The sequence below is a fragment of the Tamandua tetradactyla genome, chromosome 6, assembly GCF_023851605.1.
Source record: "Tamandua tetradactyla isolate mTamTet1 chromosome 6, mTamTet1.pri, whole genome shotgun sequence".
Taxonomy (NCBI): domain Eukaryota; kingdom Metazoa; phylum Chordata; class Mammalia; order Pilosa; family Myrmecophagidae; genus Tamandua; species Tamandua tetradactyla.
In genome coordinates, this window is record NC_135332.1 from 1,933,029 (window position 1) to 1,953,838 (window position 20,810).

The 20,810-nt window shown below is 38.9% G+C and overlaps 1 protein-coding gene and 1 pseudogene across 3 annotated transcripts in view; one reads left to right on the top strand and one right to left on the bottom strand.

The window, feature by feature from the left end:
- Positions 1 to 20,810, bottom strand: part of TOP3A (DNA topoisomerase III alpha) — a 61,472-nt gene that overhangs the window by 32,563 nt on the left and 8,099 nt on the right. Inside the window, exon 1 of one of the 3 annotated variants that reach the window (XM_077163420.1) lies at positions 487 to 517. The exons of the other annotated variants lie outside the window; for them this stretch is intronic. The gene's annotated coding sequence lies outside the window, so the exon portion shown is untranslated. Of the gene's footprint in view, positions 1 to 486; positions 518 to 20,810 lie in introns of those variants that run through there. 3 annotated transcript variants of the gene reach the window in all.
- Positions 512 to 7,308, top strand: LOC143685584 (protein enabled homolog pseudogene; annotated as a pseudogene).

The following is a 20,810-nucleotide window of genomic DNA, read 5'->3' on the forward strand; positions in this document are numbered from 1 at the left end:
CATGGGATTCTTCATGCTGGAAGGCACCCTCTTGAGATCAGCTCATATAACATCTTTTTAGAGATAAGATCTGAGGTGTCCAAATCACACCAGTTGATAGCAGAGAAAGGATTAGGCCCCTGTCCTCTGTTTTCTCCTTCCTCTCCATAAAGCTCTGCTACTTCTTTGCCATCCAATTAGATCGATGAACTGTTGACCCCGGACAAGTCACTCACCAATCTGAGCCTCAATTTATTCCTGAATAAAATTCTATTGACGGTCTCTTCTAGCTCTAAAAGCCAATGACCCTCTGAGTCTGGTCAGAACTGGAATCCATCCCCAGAGCACTTCTTCAGTACCACTGTGGATGAACAAGACCCTCCCTGAGTATTCCCCACCTTTCTCCACAAGGGCATTAAAAACGGTATTTCATATGATTTTTACACAATTACAGAAGTCAAGAGAAAGGTCAACTGGGAGTGGAAAACACTCAAAGTCGAGATTTACCAGTATTGGAGAGTACTGCTGGAAGATGGCAGAAAGGGAGCTCCAGGAAGCAGTCCCTCTATCAAAACAACTTCTGAACTGGCGAGAACTGTCTGCACTCTGGAATCTAAGGGAACAACTGTGCAGCCCCGCGAAGGAACAGGAGAAAGAGGTGAGCACCGGTGATGTCACCCTCCCGGCCCAGGATCCAGGTGAAGCATGCGGGTGCCAGGGGCTATGGGCACCTTGTCCTCCAAATCCAGGGGTATGCCGTCGCATCCTGCTCTGATCGCTTTTGATCGGCTACTATAGATCTCTGGGGGGCCAGCTCTGAGGGCAGCCATTATTCCAGCACCCCCCTCAGGCATAAGTATCAGAGGAGTACTAAAAAGGCAGTACTGTTTTTTTTTTTAAACAAACGAATTTTTTGGTTTGTTTTTATTTCGTATTTTTAAAATTTGCTTCTTTAAAACAAAGGAATTTTTTTAATTAAAAAAATTAACTAACACAACATTTAGAAGTCATTCCATTCTACATACACAATCAGTAATTCTTAATATCATCACATAGATGCATATTCATCATTTCTTAGTACATTTGCAACGATTCAGAAAAAGAAATAGAAAGACAACAGAAAAAGAAATAAAACGATAATAGAGAGAAAAAAAGATTAAAAAATAAAATAAAAAATAAAAAAATAAATAAAATAAAATATTTAAAAAACTATACCTCAGATGCAGCTTCATTCAGTGTTTTAACATAATTACATTACAATTAGGTATTATTGTGCTGTCCATTTCTGAGTTTTTGTATCCAGTCCTGTTGCACAGTCTGTATCCCTTCAGCTCTAATTACCCATTATCTTACCCTATTTCTATCTCCTAATGGTCTCTGTTACCAATGACATATTCCAAGATTATTCTCTAATGTCGGTTCACATCAGTGGGACCATACAGTATTTGTCCTTTAATTTTTGGCTAGTCTCACTCAGCATAATGTTCTCTAGGTCCATCCATGTTATTACATGCTTCATAAGTTTATTCTGTCTTAAAGCTGTATAATATTCCATCGTATGTATATACCACAGTGTGTTTAGCCACTCATCTGTTGATGGATATTTTGGCTGTTTCCGTCTCTTTGCAATTGTAAATAATGCTGCTATAAACATTGGTGTGCAAATGTCCATTAAAACAAAGGAATATTTTTAAAACAAAGGAATATTTTTAAAACAAATTTACTGAACTCAATAGTGAAGGGCCTTGAAGTTAAGAGATAGACATACTACTGGGGACAAACAAGAACAATGTCGTTCAAACACAGAAGAATTCAGAGTCTACCCGAAATAATTCCTCAGCTACTCAGGTGAAGGATAATCATGGATCCCTTCATAAAGAGGAACGGTAGTGGAGACTAGAAATTACTGAGGCTTCATTATAATTTGTTGTATTTAGCACTATGCAGTAAATCTTCTGTAGAGTCCTTACTAAGGAAGGTGGCAGCAATTGTGATATCTTCCAATATCTGTTCTCTCCTTCTTCCTAAGTAATAAAGCCCCAGATTTTTTTTTTCCACATTGTAAAAGTTATGTCTTTATACAGTCATCTTCAAGAATCATAGTTACTGGAACATAGCTCAACAGTTTTAGGTACTTTCCTCCAGCTACTCCAATACACCATAAACTAAAAAGGGATATCTGTATAATGCATAAGAATAACCTTCAGGATAACCTCTCAACTCTGTTTGAAGTCTCTCAGCCACTGAAACTTTATTTTCTCTCATTTCTCTCTTTCCCCGTTTCATCAAGAAGACTTTCTCCATCTCTTGATGCCGGGTCCTGGCTCATTCTGGGATTTCTGTGCCACGTTGCCTGGGTGATTTACACCCCTGGGAGTCGTATACCACGTAGGAGGGAGGGCAGTGCGTTAGTGCATTCACCTGCCAAGCTGGCTTAAAGAGAAAGGCCACATCTGAGCAACAAAAGGGATTCTCTGGGGGTGACTCTTAGAAAAAGGCAGTACTTTTTTTTTCTCCCTCTTTTCTCTTTCCATTTCCCATTTGAGTGCAAAAATAGTTTGGAAAAGTCACAAATTGAAGGCTCCAGACGTCAACAATTTAAAAAACCCTATCAATCCCAGATGAGTGGGAGAACTAGATGTTCAAGTTTAGAACAAAATAATAATCGAATAGCCAGTTATCAATAAAAAACTACAAAACACACAATGGGAAAGTGTGGCCCATTTACAGAAAAAAAGAATTCACCTGAAACCATCCCTGAGAAAACACATACCTTGGATGTCAAAGACTTTAAACCAACTATCTTAAATATATTCAATGAGCTAAAGGAATATATATGAAAAACTAAAGGAAATTAGGAAAGCACTGACTAGATAATAAAAAGGAGAGAAAGAGAAATTACAAACAGAAATTTTGGAACCAAAAACTAGTGTAACAGAAATGAAAAACTTATTAGATGGATTCAACAGCAGATTCAGAGACAGAAGAAAGGATCAGCAAATTCGAAGACAAGACAATTAAAATTATCCAGTATGAGAAGCAGAAGGAAAAAGTGAAGAAAAATGAACAGAGAATGAGACTGTGACAACATCAAATGTATTGACATATACATCAGGGGAGTCCAAGACAGACAAAAGCGAAAAGGGCAGAAAAAAATATCTGATGAAATACTGGTGGAAAACTGTCCAAATATGACGAAAGACATGAACATACATATCAAGGAAGCTTAACAAAATTCAACCTGGTTAGACCTAAAAGATTTACACCATCACACATTATAGCAAAATTGTCAAAATCCAAGACAAAGAGAGGATTTTGAAAGCAGCAAGAGAAAAGAAACAAGCCAAGGGATCCCCAATAGGATTAACAGCAGACTTTTCGCAGAAACCACAGAGGCCAGGAGACAGTGGGGCAGCAAATTTAAAGTCCACATGAAGAAGAATAGAATAGGACAAGGAAGTCCCTGGTTTCTTATCTGGCTCTAAAGAAACTAAGGCAAACTGCAAACTTCAGCTGCAAATTTCCTGGGACAAAAATTTCCCCTAAAGCCCCCAAACCTCCCCAAACCACAGAAACCTCTTAAAACCATAAAAGCTTAGAAAATCATGGGCCCAAAACAAATTCCTAATGATAGGAAGCACAGGGTCATAAAGATTGTTAATCATCTGTCCAAAGACAAATTTTAGGTATGTGACAACAAATCATGAATTTCACCTAGCCAGTCTCCTCCTAGAACAAACAGGACACCTGGTATTCAAAGGTTACTGTGGAAACCTGCTACCAACAAAACTTTCCTATAAAACAAGCTGGACTACTCCACACAGTGCACGCCCCTCCCTTGGCCACGTCCGCATTAACCTCTTCAATGTGCAGTCTCCTTCCCTTTAATAAAGTTTACCACTGATGCCTACTGGCCCTGTCATCTCTAAATTCTTTCCATTTCAAGACTAACGAACCTGGATTGGGGTTCAGCTGGCATCATTGTCAGCAGGGCACTGATACACTTAAAGAAACTTGTCAACCAATAATTCTACTATACCCAGCAATGCTTCTTCCAAAAATGAAGGCAAGGGCAGTACAAAAGTAGTTCAGTGGCAGAACTCTCGCCTATCATGCCGAAGAACCAGGTTCGATTCCTGGTGCTTACCCATGCAAAAAAATAAATAAATAAAAAATGAAGGTGAGGTATGCCCTACCTTCTCTCTGCTCCTGTGGCTGCAGGAGCTGCAGGTCACACACTGCCTCTGTGGAGGGTGAGGTGGCAAGAGAGTACAGGTCTTTGGAGTAGCGGGTGGGCTCAGTGCCTCTCATCTGTCCTGGCTGCTGGGGAAACCTCGGTGCCACCAGCACCACTGGCACCCTAAGCGAACAGAGTATCTGCCAGGCAAGAGCTGTTGTGATGGTTTATGATGATGCCAATAAGAAGTGGGTATCAAAACATTAGGTCTAAGACCATAAAACAGTTAGAGGAAAATGTAGGGAGATATCTTATGAATCTTACAACTGGAGGCGGTTTTATGGACCTTAAACCTAAAGCAAGAGCACTGAAGAAAGAAATAAATAAATGAGAGCTCCTCAAAATTAAACACTTTTGTGCATCAAAGAACTTCATCAAGAAAGTAGAAAGACAGCCTACACAATGGGAGATAATATTTGGAAATGACATATCAGATAAAGATCTAGTATCCAGAATTTATAAAGAGATTGTTCAACTCAACAACAAAAAGACAGCCAACCCAATTACAAAATGGGAAAAAGACTTGAACAGACACCTACCAGAAGAGGAAATACGGATGGCCAAGAGGCACATGAAGAGATGCTCAATGTTCCTGGCCATTAGAGAAATGCAAATCAAAACCACAATGAGATATCATCTCACACCCACCAGAATGGCCATTATCAACAAAACAGAAAATGACAAGTACTGGAGAGGATGCAGAGAAAGAGGCACACTTATCCACTGTTGGTGGGAATGTCAAATGGTGCAACCACTGTGGAAGGCAGTTTGGCGGTTCCTCAAAAAGCTGAATATAGAATTGCCATACGACCCAGCAATACCATTGCTAGGTATCTACTCAAAGGACTTAAGGGCAAAGACACAAACGGACATTTGCACACCAATGTTTATAGCAGCGTTATTTACAATTGCAAAGAGATGGAAACAGCCAAAATGTCCATCAACAGAAGAATGGCTAAACAAACTGTGGTATATACATACGATGGAATATTATGCAGCTTTAAGACAAGATAAACTTATGAACCATGTAATAACATGGATGGACCTAGAGAATATTATGCTGAGTGAGTCCAGCCAAAAACTAAAGGACAAATACTGTATGGTCCCACTGATGTGAACGGACATTCGAGAATAAACTTGAAATATGTCATTGGTAACAGAGTCCAGCAGGAGTTAGAAACAGGGTAAGATAATGGGTAATTGAAGCGGAAGGGATACAGACTGTGCAATAGGACTAGATACAAAAACTCAAAAATGGACAGCACAATAATACCTAATTGTAAAGTAATCATGTTAAAACACTGAATGAAGCTGCATCTGAGCTATAGGGTTTTTTTTTTTTTTTTTTTACTATTATTACTACTTTTATTTCTTTTCTCTATATTAACATTTTATATCTTTTTCTGTTGTGTTGCTAGTTCCTCTAAACCGATGCAAATGTACTAAGAAATGATGATCACGCATCTATGTGATGATGTTAAGAATTACTGAGTGCATATGTAGAATGGTATGATTTCTAAATGTTGTGTTAATTTTTTTTTTCCGTTAATAAAAAAAAAAAAAAAAAAAGAAGTGGGTATCAGCTGGCAGCTCAATTGGCTTCAGCAGAACTCATATATATCACCACACAGGCAGCAACACATTCAGAGTGGTGGGCAGGAAGATTCAGGACCATCAGATTGCGCTAAATTGTGCCATTCCTAAAAGGCTGAAGTACAATTAAGCTACACAGACCTGCCACCAATGGTGAGATGCTAGCCAGGTATACAGTTTAACTTTGACAGCAAAAAGGATGCCAATGTCTTCACAAATGCCATGAGGTATGCCTTAGAAGTGTTAAATTCACAAGAAACAGGGCTAACATTGCCTAGACAAAATTCACAAATTCCAAGTACAGAATAGTCCATCACAAGAAGAATCGGAAATTCAAAGAAGGCAGCTTCAAGAGCAGCAATGACAAAACAAGGTGGAACAGGAAAGGCTAGAAAGTGAAAGAATGGAAACGGAGAGGTTGGAGAGAGAGAGGTTAGAAAGGGAAAGGCTCAAGAGGGAATGGCTGGAACAGGAGCTGCTGGAGAGAGAGAGACAAGAGAGGGAATGGCACGAACACCTGGAGCAGGACACACAAGAATGCAGGAGCACATGAGACTCTAACAAGAAAGGCAAGAAAGAGAGTGACAAGAACAGCTAAAGAGGGAGCAGGTGGAATGAGAGCGTGAAGAATACCAAATGCCGCTGCCCCTGCCTCTGCTGAGACTCCTCTAAACCCTTGTGCTGGGAGAAGCCTCTGCTTCTGCATCAGGCTTGTGGGCACCTTCTCAGTTGGCCAGACTCCAGCCAACGGGGCACTGTCTTGGGACCACGTGACCCTCCTTTCCCTCCACCACTCCCATCAGGTCCGACCTGGCCTTCAGCAGCTCTTCTCCCTCCCCTACGACCCCTTTCAATCCTCTGCTTCCAATCTTCCTGCCTCAACCACCCGTTCTTCCTAATCAAGTACCCCCTCGACCTCCATCACCTCCTGCTCCTCCCCTCCCTGCATCTGGATTTTTTGTGGGATCCATACCAGAATATAATCGCCCTTTAAATGGACTTGCAGCTGCAACTGTTGGAGAAAACGCAGGAAAGCGTCATGGATGGAGGATGCTTCTTTCCTGAACAAAGGGAATACCACTGGTGTTAATTCGGCCTCATCCAAGACAGATACTAGTCTGGAAATGGACCCTCTCCCTTAGGAGGTCGTAGTTTAATGAAGAAATGAGTGCCCCACTGGCCAGGAGAAGGACTACTGCAAAGGGGTCAACAACAGAAACAAAACAAAAAGAGGACAAAGATGAAGGTGAAGATCCGGTAACATCTAAGGCCTCGTCAACAAGAAAATCTTGGGAAAGAACAAATACAATAAATGGCAGCAAAACACCTGTTACCTCCAGACCAAAATCTGCACCCTCATCCCAGCCCAGTGCCAATGGAGGCAGACAGGACTAGACTATGACAGACTGAAGCAGGACATTTTAGTTGAAACGAGAAAAGAATTAACGAAACTAAAAGACGAGCTCATCAGTGCAATAAGGCAGGAAGGGAGCAAATAAAATACTACATAAAGAAAAAAAAAACTAAAGAGTTTAATCTGGAGGAAAAAAAATACCCACAACAGCAACTGTTATCATCATCAACCCCCTACCGTTTGTGAACCATTAGAAGAAAATGGAGACAAACTAAGAGTTCCTACAACAGTTATGCAGAAAAATACTATACTTGGCAGACAAGATCACAGTACATCAAAATATTTTCATGCCAAGGTAAAATTGCACATTTTCCACAATCCACTGCTAAAAGACAAGAAAGGCTTAAGAAGTTTTTTTCCAGAGTGTGCTGAAGAGTTTAGCAAGTTATGCTATTGTAAATGTTTCACTCAAGTTTGTCTTCTTATCGTATTTGATATTTCATAAAAAAATGAGATCAGCTCTATATAGGCGAAGATCAGAAAATATGGAATAAATGGCACTTCACGTGTTTTCAAAGAGTGATATTTATAAGAACGTGTCCTAGAAATGATTCATCCATCTTGAGGAATTTTAGATGACAGAAAGTCTCTCAAATTTGCCTTCCTGCAGTTTTGTAGATTAAAACATAAACTCCATCCAGACCTTGAATATTTAGATGCCTCCCTAAACTGTTACAATGCTTTACCAAATCTATAGCCCCTACATAACACAAACAAGTAGTCAAAGTAAGACAATATGTTGTACACTTACTGTAGGTTTTCAACCTTTTTTGGATTTAAACATGGAAACATTTTTATAATGTAATTACAATCACCACAAAATGAGCTTTTAAAATTGAAGACAGTAATGTCTGTCACAGTACATCCCATGGAAAACACTGTGTAGAGTGGGAGGAAGGGAAGGAATTAATTTTTTATTTAAAGCTAATTTCCATACCAACTTTTTTTCTCAGTTACCAGCATGTATAACGATGAGGAATATTTTGTGACTTTAATTGATAAATGTCTTCATGAGATTTTGTTGGTTTGTCCAGAGTGATGCCCCGATGAATCCCAGAGTGATTTGTTCAGTGACTGGAAAAGTATTTGCAAGCCCCCTTCGGGGAATGGTGAGATCGGGGAGAAATTCAACTTCCCCAAGTTGAATTCTTGATATTTTCACAAGCAGTGTGGACAACCAAAGCTATAGGCTGAGCCCCCAGTCTTGGGGTTTGTTCCTATGAAACTTAACCCCACAAAAGATAGGTCAAGTCTACTTAAAATTTAGGCCTAAGAGTCACCCCCAAGAGAGCCTCGTTTGTTGCTCAGATGTGGTCTCTCCCTCCAGCCAACACTACGAGCAGTCTGACCACCCTCCCCCTCTCTGCATGGGACACGACTCCCAGGAGTGTGGACCTTCCTGGCAACGTGGGACAAAGATCCTGGAATGAGCTGAGACTCAGCATCAAGGGACTGAGAAAAACCCTAGAATGAGCTGAGAATTAACATCAAGGGATTGAGAGAACCTTCTTGACCAAAAGGGGGAAAAGCGAAATGAGACTAAGTGTCAATGGCTGAGAGATTCCAAACAGAGTCGAGAGGTTATCCTGGAGGTTATTCTTATGCATTAAGTAGACATTCTTATGCATTAAGTTGTTCAAGATGTAGTGGAGAGGCTGGAGGGAATGTTCCAGTAGCCATGTTTCTTGAGGATGATTGAACAATGATATAGCTTTCATAATGTGACTCTGTGAATGTGAAAACCTTGTGTCTGATGCTCCTTTTATCTACCATATCAACAGAAGAGTAGAACATATGGAATAAAAATAAATAATAGGGGGAACAAATGTTAAAATAAATTTAGTTTGAAATGCTGGTGGTAAATGAAAGTGAGGGGTAAGGGGTATGGTATGTATAATCTTTTTTTTCTCTGTTATCGCTTTATTTCTTTTTTCTAAATCGATGCAAATGTTCTAAGAAATGATGAATATGCAACTATGTGATGATATTAAGAATTACTGATTATATATGTAGAATGGAATGATATCTTAATGTTTTGCTTGCTGTTAATTTTTTTAATTAATAAAAAAATATATAAATAAAAAAATTAAAAAAAAATAGAATCATGTCTTCCGCTATTTGTATTTTTTAAGTTCAGTAATTTTAATGACCCGAAACATGATTCTGAGTGTCACGTGACGTATACCTTATTCTGGAACTCAAGAGCTTGATCACTGAATTGGGCAGTTATTCCCTAGATGTCCCTACAGTTGGACAGGTGTTCAGGTACATGCTCCTAGTGGAAATACAAGAAATAACAACATTGGCAGCAATTAAGGTCACAGAAATAATGAGATAATGGGAGACCAATGAGGAGTTCTGTGTAATTTTCTTTAAACAAATAAAGTGAGACTTTATCTGGTGGGAAGTGTGTCCATGGGTAATTCACTCCATTTCCTTTTCTCTGAAACTAGTAAGATTAAAATAGGGAAGAAATCCTAGATGTTGCAAGGAGAGCTTTTTGGAAAATTTAGCATATCAAAAATTCTCTACACCCTCCATCTTGATTTATGCTTGAGTTGTTATGTGCCATATGTGCTTTTTTTTTTTTTTTTTTTTTTTTTTTTAAAGAAAGACAGAGAAGGAAGGAAGGATAGAAGGAAGGAGACAGAGAAGGAAGGAAGGATAGAAGGAAGGAAGGGAGGAAGAAAGGGAAACATCTTTTAAACATTTTCTTATTTTATTATATTTTGTTTTGTTTGTTTGTTTTTTACATGGGCTGGGGCCGGGAATCGAACCGGGGTCCTCCGGCATGGCAGGCAAGCACTCTTGCCCGCTGAGCCACCGCGGCCCGCCCCATATGTGCTTTTAAATACTTGATCATAAGAAGCTTACTAAAATTTGGAACAAATTCATTTTCATCTGCTTTCTAGATTTCTTTAACATTTCATTCATAAGACAAACGATTGTTGACAGCATTGTTTTCTAAATGCTGCAGATTTACAGCCATTACCATTTCAAAGAGGTTGGAATAAGATTTTTTTTCTTTGTTAAAATAGTTCCTGTTTCTGTAGAAACTTCTTCCTAAGATTAAACTGCGATGGATGAGCTATCATAATTCAAGTATACAGTTCTTTTTCTTTCAACTATTCATTGCCAAGGAATACCAGTAAAGGCATTAGATGCAGCAAGGTTATAAAGTTCTATTTTATAAAAGAAATACCATTTTCATCTTCATTAATATACTTTTGGTTATGCAAACACTTTGATTATATGAATGTTTATCCCCCCTATAAATCTGGTCAGAAATCTCTTTTGACTTTGTTGGTTAAGCTAAATAGTCTACAGGATAGATGAAGGTACTGAGTATAGTGCTCCAAAGTAAGATGAAAGACTAAAACAAAATCCTAGATCTTAAAAGAAACTGGTTTATGCACTAAACGTTTTGTGCCTCGGTCTAATAAGATGATGTCTGTGTAAAATGACCAAAAAAAAAAAAAACAAAAAAAACCCCAGTACTGAATCATGCTATATTTTCCATCATTTTGTGTTATCCCAGATTGCTAAATGTGTCTTTTCCAAGAAGTCTGAATTACTGTAAACATTTGCTGTCATATAACAGTTAAATCATTATTACAGATTTCAGTAATTAAAATGAGAAACAAGTCAGTTAGTTAGTTTCCTTATATTTCCTTGGAACTACAACATCATGATGGTTTTTGTGCTTTTCTACATTGGATGCCTTAAGCTGAGTACAGTTAAGGGATCCTTTCTCATTACAGGAGGTACTGCTTTCCTCAACACTGGTCTGTGATCTGATCTGTGACTCTACTGCAAACGGCTAACAAGTCAACTGCAAACAAACTGAATGTACAAATCTTAGTACTGGTGCTGAAATCTCTTCAGAAGAGTCATCATGATTTAAAAGTTTGTTTAAAAATTTGCAAGCATCAAGTATCAATCAAAACTATGAATGCTGAATTCTCATGCTTTAGGTGGACTTCCTTTTTGTTTTTTTTTTCAGTTATTTGCTATTTTTACCATAGTGTTTCATTTAAATTTCCTACACACTAACTTCGTTTGTGCAATTGAAATAAAATTGCAGTATATAAAAATAAATAAATAATAATAATAAGGAAAGCAAAATTAAGACATTTATAAATAAGCATAAGCTGAAAGTTTCATTACCAGAAGACTGGGCCTATAAGAAATGCTAGAATAAAAGGACAACAGACAGTAACTTGAAGTCATAAGAAGAAATAAATCATGTTGGTAAAGGTAACTACATAGTTAAATATAAAATCCAATTACAAAATGGGAAAAAGACTTGAACAGACACTTCTCAGAAGAGGAAATACAAATGGCCAAAAGGCACATGAAGAGATGCTCAATGTCCCTGGCCATTAGAGAAATGCAAATCAAAACCACAATGAGATATCATCTCACACCCACCAGAATGGACATTATCAACAAAACAGAAAATGACAAGTGCTGGAGAGGATGTGGAGAAAGAGGCACTTATTCACTGTTGGTGGGAATGTCAAATGGTGCAACCGCTGTGGAACGCAGTTTGGCAGTTCCTCAAAAAGCTGAATATAGAATTGCCATATGACCCAGCAATACCATTGTTAGGTATCTACTCAGAGGACATAAGGACAAAGACACAAATGGGCATTTGCACACCAATGTTTATAGCAGCATTATTTACAATTGCAAAGAGATGGAAACAGCCAAAATGTCCATCAACAGACGAGTGGCTAAACAAACTGTGATATATACATATAATGGAATATTATGCAGCTTTAAGACAGAATAAACTTATGAAGTATGTAACAACATGAATGGACCTTGAGAACGTTATGCTGAGTGAGACTAGCCAAAAACTAAAGGACAAATACTGTATTGTGGAGAGCCGCCTCCCGGGTCTGGCCTAGTGGACACGCCGCAGCCTGCTCTAGAGTTCCCCCCGCCCATCGAGTGAGCCAAGATGGCGCCCGCATCCTGTTTCCGCGTATGACGCACGCGCCCACCAACCCTATCTTCCAATCACCTCTGTATACGTGGCACTAACCTATTGGGTTTGGGCACAGTATATAAGAGGTTACCCGGACAGGGTGGGTGGAGACGACCCACAGGGAGCCGTACCTGACGGCCGCATAGAGGTTGTTCCCCCGCGGGGTATCTTGCCCCGCGTGGAACCTGTAACAGAGAATGCAAGCTTAACTCCAGTAAAGGTCTGTGCTCACAACCGTTGCGTGCCTCGAACCCGTGTTTGTCACTTAAGTTGGTCTGCCTGCGTCTGTCTCTTTCTCCCCTCCTGTTCCCTTCGCCGGCCGGGGATCAGAAGCCGAACGAGACGGCTGCGGACACTGTATGGTCTCACTGATATGAACTGACATTAGTGAATAACTTGGAATATTTTGTTGGTAACAGAGACCATCAGGAGATAAAAAAAAAAAGTCCTGTATTATTGTACTTTTGGTTTGTAATTGCTTTTATACCCCGTGTATGACTTAACAGGCAATGTATAAAATAGTTATAAATCTATACTGATGGGCATAATATAATGTACAAAGATATAATTTGAGATGATATAAATGGGGAGGGAGGAAGAAATATAGGAGTACAGGGTAGAATACAAACTAGCTGAACTAGGCTGTTATTAGTTTAAAATGTTCATTGTATTTACAAAGGTAGCCACTAAGAAAATAGCTGAAAAATATACATATTTACATATATTTTAAGAAATTACAGTATTACCATTTTAATTAGTCTGAATGTTTCCAGGCATCGAAATAAATCTTGACTAAGAGATATTTTCCTTTCTGCATTAACTTGAATCTTTGACCTTATCTATCTATCTATAAGTTCCTAATTCGTTGGCTTCATTTTTAAGCCTAAGGAAGAGCAGCTAACGACTGTTACTTTAAGGTGTGTTGAAGACCCTAAATGGTAAGTTATTAAAGGTGGCAACTCTAGGAGGACTTGTCATGCAGTGGGGTGGTAGTTCTGCAGCCAAGGCCTAGCCTTCAAGAACCCGGTTTTTAAAAAAAATTTAAAATACCAGTAGCACAGTGACTGAGGTTTACCTGGAGAAAATTCACAGTGCTATTGGTATTCCCGATCCAAAAGTTTACTTTCTGAGAGTGAGGGTTCGTGTTATATGTTAGACTTATAAGAGCCAGAGGAGTATAATAACAAGGTCTGGGTTCTCTAACTCCAAACGCGATCCTATAACCTTATGACTTGTACCTGTCTCTATTGTGTGCAGAGTCTCACTTTGTTCTTTCGACACTCATCCTTATAGCCCTTGCTTATCTTCCTCAATTACATAGGTTTAAAAACTTGCAGCTAGACCTATTTGGAACCACGAAAATGTTTTGATAATGACGTAATGATTCACTACCATTCACCACCATGTTCACACTACACTGTGAACATCATTAACTGCACTGAAATATGTATCTTAATGTGGTTAAAAGGGGAAACGTTATATTGTATATATGTAATAGAGACAGGTACAAGTCATAAGGTTATAGAATCGTGTTATATTGTATATTGTATATATATTGAACTGAAATATGTATCTTAATGTGGTTAAAAGGGGAAACATTATATTATATATATATATGGTTATAGAATAAAAATGTTTTAAAAATCTATGAAACTGTGGTAAAGGTAAAATCAGAGGCTTATAATAGAGAATATAGGGGACCTAGAGATACACAAAAGCTAGAGATGGGTGAACAGTTACCTAACATGGTTGAACTTAACTGTAAGGGAATCGATAAAAGTGAAGGCTGTCTCCCTTTTCTCTAGTCTTCCTCTCTTCACATCCTCTACTGTGAGAGTGACTTTATAAAACACAAATATGATCCTGACAGTACCCTAATTAAAAATCTGGGGGGAGGGGAACCCAGGAAGCTTATCTCTATTGACCAAGAATAGCCATGTGACAAAAACTAGCACCCTTTTGTAATAAAAACACTCAGAAAACTAGGAATAGAAGGGAACTGCCTCAACACGATAAAGGCATTTATGAAAAACTCTCAGTTAGCATCATATTGAATAGTGAAAGAACGCTTTTCCCCTAAGATAAAGAACAAGAATGTCCCCTTTTAACCAATTCTATTTAAAACTATACAGAGGTGGAGAGAGAGAGCGGTTCTGGGCCAAGATGGCGGCTTAGCAATGTGTGCATTTTAGTTCGTCCTCCAGAACAACTACTAAATAACCAGAAACAGTACAGAACAGCTCCTGGAGCCACGATAGTGACCAGACACACAGCATACCCCAGTCTGGACCAGCTGGACCAGCTGCGAGCGCCCCCCAGAACCATGAGTTCCCAAAGCTGTGGCGGCCAGCACCCCTCCCCCACAGGCAGCTTCCCAAAGGGGAAAGGAAAGGACTTTACCAGCAGCAGGGACTGGGCACAATCAAACGCCAATTGTGGAACTAATTAACAAACTCTGACTACTAAAAATAGGCCCCCAGCTTAGGTGAACCTGATTTTGTCAGGGGGCAGGACTGACAGAAAAAGGGGGAAAAAAAAAAAGAAGGAAACAGAGGTTTTTGTGGGTTCGTATCTACAAAGGCTTGACTGCCTCTGGATACAGCAGCAGGGCTTTTCAGGCTGCAATTGCCCCAGGCATAGGCAGAAGTGAGCTCTTTTGGGGGCTTATCTGTAGCTTGTGCCTTCCCCAGGGGAGGGTGAAGCCCCATCCAGGTGGAATCCCTCCATCAAGGAATTCAGACACCAGGGCTTGGTAATTTGAAGCCATTAAAACCAGCCTACAACCTCTCCTCTGTCTCCACCACGCCCCCAGCAGGGAGAGTCTGCCAAAGTTAAAGGTACTGCGCATCATCTTAAGCTGGTGGGACCTGCAGTCAGCCAAGTGCCACATACGGGACAGGATAAGAAAAACAGAGTCCAGAGACTTCACAGGAAAGTCTTTCAACCTGCTGGGTCTCACCCTCAGGGAAAACCGACGCAGGTGACTCTTTCCTCCTGATAGGAAGCCAGTTTGGTCTGGGAAAATCTGGCTGGGGTCTATAATATCAAAGTAGACCCTCCTGAGTGTGTGTTGGGGGAAGGCACCATACAAACAGGGCAAGAAACAAGAAAACAAGAACTGAAAAATTCTCCTCTGTTAAACAAAACTTAAGCTAAAGGTCCAGATAAAGCTGAACAGAATGTCAAAGAACAGAGAAACAACAAATTCATCCAGCAAGAAAACCCTAGATAAAAGAAGTGCAAGCAATCTCAAGAATAAACTAATTAAGGTAATTAAATGCCTAGACGCCAGCAAAAAATAACAAATCACACTAGGAAAGCTGAAGATAGGGCCCAGTCAAAGGAACAAACCAACAATTCAAATGCCATACAGGAGCTGAAGCAATTAATTCAGAATGTAAGATCAGACATGGAAAACCTCATCAAAAACCAAATCAATGAATTGAGGGAGGATATAAAGAAGGCAAGGAAAGAACAAAAAGAAGAAACTGAAAGTCTGAGAAAACAAATCACAGAACTTATGGGAATGAAAGACACAGTAGAAGAGATGAAAAAAACAATGGAAACCTACAATGGTAGATTTCGAGAGGCAGAACATAGGATTAATGAACCAGAGGACAGAACATCTGAAATCCAACAAGAAACAGAAACTATAGGAAAAAAAATGGAAAAATATGAGCAAGGACCCAGGGAATTGAAAGACAATATGAAGCGCACGAATATACGTGTTGTGGGTGTTCCAGAAGGAGAAGAGAAGGGAAAAGGAGGAGAAAAACTAATGGAGGAAATTATCACTGAAAATTTCCCAACTCTTACAAAAGACTTAAAATTACAGATCCAAGAAGTGCAGCGTACCCCAAAGAGAATAGATCCAAAAAGACATACTCCAAGACATTTAATAATCAGAATGTCAGAGGTCAAAGAGAAAGAGAGGATCTTGAAAGCAGCAAGAGAAAAGCAATCCATCACATACAAGGGGAGCCCAATAAGACTATGCGCAGATCTCTCAGCAGAAACCATGGAGGCGAGAAGACAGTGGGATAATATATTTAAATTATTAAAAGAGAGAAACTGCCAACCAAGAATTCTATATCCAGCAAAACTGTCCTTCAAAAATGAGGGAGAAATTAAAGCATTTTTAGAAAAAAAGTCACTGAGAGAATTTGTGACCAAGAGACCAGCTCTGCAAGAAATACTAAAGGGAACACTAGAGACAGATACGAAGACAGAAGAGAGAGATGTGGAGAAGAGTGTAGAAAGGAAGACTATGAGTAAAGGTAAAAAGAAGGAAAATTAGATATGACATACAAAATCCAGAAGGCAAAATACTAGAAGAAAGTACTACCCATGCAGTAATAACACTGAATGTTAATGGATTAAACTCTCCAATCAAAAGACATAGTCTGGCAGAATGGATAAAAAAACAGGACCCATCTATATGCTGTCTCTACTCAAAGGACACGAGGCCAAGGACACAAATGGACATTTACACACCAATGTTTATAGCAGCATTATTAACAATTACCAAGAGATGGAAACAGCCAAAATGTCCATCAACAGACAGTTGGCTAAACAAACTGTGACATTTACATAAGATGGAATATTACGCAGCTGTAAGACAGAATAAAGTTATGAAGTATATAACAACATGAATGGACCTTAAGGAAAGTATGCTGAGTGTGATTAGCCAGAAACAAAAGGACAAATACTGTATGGTCTCACTGATATGAACTGGCATTAGTGAATAATCTTGGAATATTTCCTTGGTAACAGAGACCATCAGGAGATAGAAATAGGGTAAGATATTGGGTAATTGGAGCTGAAGGGATACAGATTGTGCAACAGGACTGAATATAAAAACTCAGAAATGGACAGCACAATATTACCTAACTGTAATACAATTATGTTAAAACACTGAATGAAGCTGTATACGAGAATGATAGAGGGAGGAGGGTTGGGGCATAAATGAAATCATAAAGAAAGATAGACGATAAAGATTGAGATGGTGTAATCTAGGAATGCCTAGAGTATATAATGATAGTGACTAAATGTACAAATTTTAAAAATGTTTTTGCATGAGTAAGAACAAAAGAATGTCATTACTGCAGTATGCTGAAAATAGATGGTACTTAATATTTAAAAATTTCAACTAATGTGTGAGACTAAAGCAAAAAATGTTTATTTGGTACAAATCTATACTTTGACTAGTGCATCTCCTAATATAACTTATGTAGATAGTTCATTGAACACCTTAAGTACATGGAACTTTGTATAGGACATGAGATTTTGTTGGTTTGTCCAGGTGATGCCCTGATGAACCCCAGAGTGATTTGATCAGTAAAGTGGAAAAGTATTTGCAAAGTCCCCTTTAGGGAATGGTGAGAACAGGGGAAAACTCAACTTCCCCAAGTTGAATTCTTGATATTCTCACAAGCAGTGTGGACAACCAAAGCTATAGGCTGAGCCCCCAGTCTTGGGGTTTGTTCATATGAAACTTAACCCGACAGGGGATAGGTCATGCCTACTTAAAATTAAGCCTAAGAGTCACCCCCAAGAGAACATCTTTTGTTGCTCAGATGTGGCCTCTCTCTCCAGCCAACACAGCAAGCAGACTCACCACCCTCCCCCTGTCTACGTGGGACATGACTACCAGGGGTGTGGACCTTCCTGGCAGCGTGGGACAGAAATCCCAGAATGAGCTGAGATTCAGCATCAAGGATTGAGAAAAACTCTAGAATGAGCTGAGACCCAGCATCAAGGGATTGAGAAAACCTTCTCGACCAAAAGGGGGAAGAGGGAAATGAGACAAAGTGTAATGGCTGAGAGATTCCAAACAGAGTCGAGAGGTTATCCTGGAGGTTATTCTTATGCATTAAGTAGGTATCACCTTGTTATCCAAGATGTAATGGAGAGGCTGGAGGGACCTGCCTGAAAATATAGAGCTGTGTTCCAGTAGCCATGTTTCTTGATGATGATTGTATAATGATACAGCTTTCACAATGTGACTGTGTGATTGTGAAAACCTTGTGTCTGATGTTCCTTTTATCTACCTTGTCAACAGATGAGAGGAACATATGGAATAAAAATAAATAATAGGGGGAACAAATGTTAAAATAGATTTAGTTTGAAATGCTAGTGATCAATGAAAGGGACAGTAAGGGGTATGGCCTGTAAAATTTTTTTTTTTCTGTTTGTTATATTTTTCTGTTGTCTTTTTATTTCTTTTTCTTTATTGATGCTAATGTTCTGGGAAATGATCATGATGATGAATATGTAACTATGTGATGATACTGTGAATTGCTGAGTGTTGTGTTGGGAATGTTTGTTTCTTGTAATTTTTTTTAATTAATAAAATAAAAAAATTTAAAAAATTAAAAAAAATAAAAAACTATACAGAGGTAAAAGATGATATGGTCTACATTTTAAAACTTCAACTTCTGTGTGAGACCAAAGAAAGAGATGTTTATTTGGTGGAAAATTTATATATTTGGTACAGTATTATCTAATTTAACTTGTATGGTCAGTTTATTTGAACACCATAATTACAAGGAATCGTGAATAGGGTGTGAGATCTTGTTCGTTTGTCCAGGTTATTATGATGCCCTGATGTAAGAATAAAATTAAGTTTAGCTTTCACAGAAGACGTAACAGCTCAGACTGGTCTTGCAGGCAGGGAAAGGGAAGGGCCTCTGACACAAGCCTAGAATTGGTGCCAAATCCTTAATATAGGTAAAAACAAGTTTAAATAAGTAACGGCCAAGGTCTCTGAAATGTAAGGCGTAATCAAAAGTCGGAACCTTCGGTGGGAAATTTGAATTAGAGTATTCAGATAAGCTGTACCCTACTGAGTATCCAATCAGTGGAGAGACACGGGAGGGACCTGCACGCTAAGCTTAGGGTATAAAACTTGTGGTATTCTACTGCTTAGTGCGCCAGCCATCTTTTTTTCGGCTAAGCACCCGTTCTTGCAAGATTGTGAATAAATTCTTTTCTTCTCCACAATTGGATGAGTGTTTGTTCTCTTTCAGGTACGACTTTCTTTCTCACACGATACATCTCAAAGAAATTTGTGTCATGAATAAAAAAGTACTTGCGAAGTCCCCTTGGAAGCTGGGGAAAATGGAAGAAATATTAAACTTTCCTACCTAGGGAATCTGCGATATTCTTGCAAACAGAGAGGACAACCAAGTCAAAAGGCTGAGCCCTCAATCTTGGGGTTCACCCCTATGAAACTTATTAAGGATAGGCTTGGCCTACTTAAAATTAGGCCTAAGAGTCACCCCCAAACAACCTCTTTTGTTACTCAGATGTAGCCTCTCTCTTTAAGCCAACTCTGCAGGTGAACTTCCTGCCCTCCCCCGTGGGACATGACTCCCAGGGTTGTAAAAGTTCTTGACAACATGGGACAGAACTCCTGGGGCCTGGCATCACAGGACTGAGAAATCCTTCTTGACCAAAAGGGGAAAGAGAGAAATGAGACAAAATAAAGTCTCAGTGGCTGAGAGATTTCAAACAGAGTCAAGAGGTTATCCTGGAGGTTATTCTTATGCATTATATAGATATCCCTTTTTAGTTTACGGTATATTGGAGTGGCTAGAGGTAAGTACCTGAAACTGATGAACTGTATTCCAGTAGCCTTGATTCTTGAAGACGATTGTATAAAGTTATAACTTTTACAGTGTAACTGAGTGATTGTGAAAACACTGTGTTTGATGCTCCTTTTATCCAGGGTATGGACAGAAAAATAAAAAAATATGGATAAAAATAAACAAATAATGGGGGGAGGTAAGGGGTAAAATAAATTGAGTAGATAGAAATCCTAGGGGTCAGTGAGAGGGGGTAAGGGGTATGGAATATATGAGTTTTTTCTTTTTGCTTTTTATTTCTTCTTCTGGGGTGATACAAATGCTCTAAGAGATAATCATGGCGATGAATACACAACTATGTGATGGTATTGTGAGCCACTGATTCTACACCATGTATGGAATACATATGTGTGAAGATGTGTCAATAAAAATATTAAAAAAAAAAACAACCAAGTGAATATTTCTAATCACAATGACATGACGTTATAGAGGAAATCCTAAAGAATCCACAAAATAACTATTGGAGCCAATAAACAAATTCAGCAAAGTGGCAGAACACAAGATGAACACACAAGATGAATGATACATCTGCACCTTAGCAACGACCAACCCAAAAAGGAAATTAAGAAAACAATTCTATTTACCATAGCACCAGAAAGAAAATACACTTAGCCAAGACGGTGTAAGACTTCCACACAGAAAAACTACAAGTCAGTGCTAAAAACAACTACAGAAAATGAGGAGACATCAAATTCAACGCAATCCCTGTCAAAATTCTAGCAGCTTTTTTTGTTGTTTTCAGAAATGGAAAATGACACAAAACTCATGGAATCTGCAAGGGCACCAATAGCTAAACAATCTTTATCCTGATTTCAAAACGTATTACAGAGCTACAATAATCAAAACAGTGTGGTACTGGCATAAGGACAGACACACTGATCAGTGGAAAAGAACTGAGAAACCAAAAATAAACCCTTACATCTCTAGTCAATTGATTCTGAACAAGGC